This window comes from Mandrillus leucophaeus, unplaced genomic scaffold (assembly GCF_000951045.1).
Source record: "Mandrillus leucophaeus isolate KB7577 unplaced genomic scaffold, Mleu.le_1.0 Scaffold109, whole genome shotgun sequence".
NCBI classification, from domain to species: Eukaryota; Metazoa; Chordata; class Mammalia; order Primates; family Cercopithecidae; genus Mandrillus; species Mandrillus leucophaeus.
The window spans coordinates 258,717-260,097 of NW_012099098.1; the positions used below are offsets into that span (position 1 = coordinate 258,717).

At 51.7% G+C, this 1,381-nt stretch overlaps 1 long non-coding RNA gene across 1 annotated transcript in view; it reads right to left on the reverse strand.

Annotated features, from left to right (window-relative positions):
• The window catches only part of LOC105544930, a 9,491-nt gene that overhangs the window by 7,425 nt on the left and 685 nt on the right, over positions 1 to 1,381 (reverse strand). The window lies entirely within an intron of this gene.

Here is a 1,381-nt window from a genome sequence, read left to right on the forward strand (position 1 = left end):
AAAAAAAAAAAAAAAATGTGTGGTGGGATGGGAACTTAAAATTGTGATCCTTCCTCTGTCCATTTGAGATGTGTGTGTATCTCACAATTCAGGAGCTGAAGGCCATTCAAGGACCTGAAGGCCATTCCATTGAAGTGTAATATCAGGAAGATTGGAGCCTCTGTCTCCTAGTCTCTGCGGGAGAACAGAGTCCTAACTTTCATAATTGCCAGCGAGCACACAGAGCTGCCTAATCACATTTACCATGACCAACCCCTCGGAATTTTTCATTTCCCTTACTCTACTGAAGCCCTCACCATTTCCCTCCACTCCTTCATTCTCCCTTTAAGCCAGACATGGTCGTGCACGCCTGCAGTCCCAACTACTCTGGAGGCTGAGGGGGAAGATTGCCTCAGCTCAGGAGTTTGAGGCCATCCTGGGCAACATAGTGAGACCCCATCTCAAGAAAGCAGAAAACAGGCCGGGTGCAGTGGCTCACGCCTGTAATCCCAGCACTTTGGGAGGCCAAGGTGGGTAGATCACGAGGTCAGGAGATCGAGACCATCCTGGCTAACTCGGTGAAACCCCGTCTCTACTAAAAATACAGAAAATTAGCCGGGCGTGGTGGCGGGCGCCTGTAGTCCCAGCTACTTGGGAGGCTGAGGCAGGAGAATCGCTTGAACCTGGGAGGCGGAGTTTGCAGTGAGCCCAGATCGTGCCACTGCACTCCAGCCTAGGCAACAGAGTGAGGCTCTGTCTGGGGGAAAAAAAAAAAAAAAAAAGGTGGGAATTAATTGACTTGCAACCAGGGGATGCAGTTAGTATCAGCTTCAGGGACAGCTGAATCTGGAGGGCTCAGACAATATTGTTCAGACCATCGCTCGCTCCCTCCTTTAGTGCTGCTTATCCATCTCTATGTGTCTTTATAAGTTGGTCTCATTTTCTCCAGCCACAGACAGGGTAGGCCCTCACCGCACAGCGTAAAGATGGCTCTCGGTTGCCTTATATCCCATTCCTTAGGCTTGAGATCCAAAAGAATGCCCCTTCCTCTCAGCATCTAGACAGTAATCTCATGGAAGGCCTGTGATTGGTTCTGCAGAGTCGAACGCCCACAGCCTGCCGCTGGCCATCCTATGGGGTGAGGGGCAGTCCCTCCAATCACATGGGATGGGAAGTCAATTCCCCAATCAAAAAAAGGATATTGAGCTGAGAAAAACAACAGATGTCAGAGGAGTACCCTGGAGGAGCTGGGATGGGGCCAATCAGATGGAGGCGGAGGAGGATGCTGGTATCAGTGGGAGGTGCTGTGGAAAGGCAGGGCTGAGTGGGGAAGGCCCTGGGGACACAGGGAAGGAAGACAGCCTGAAGCCTCTGGCGGGGAAAGTCCGCCTGTAGGTGGTGG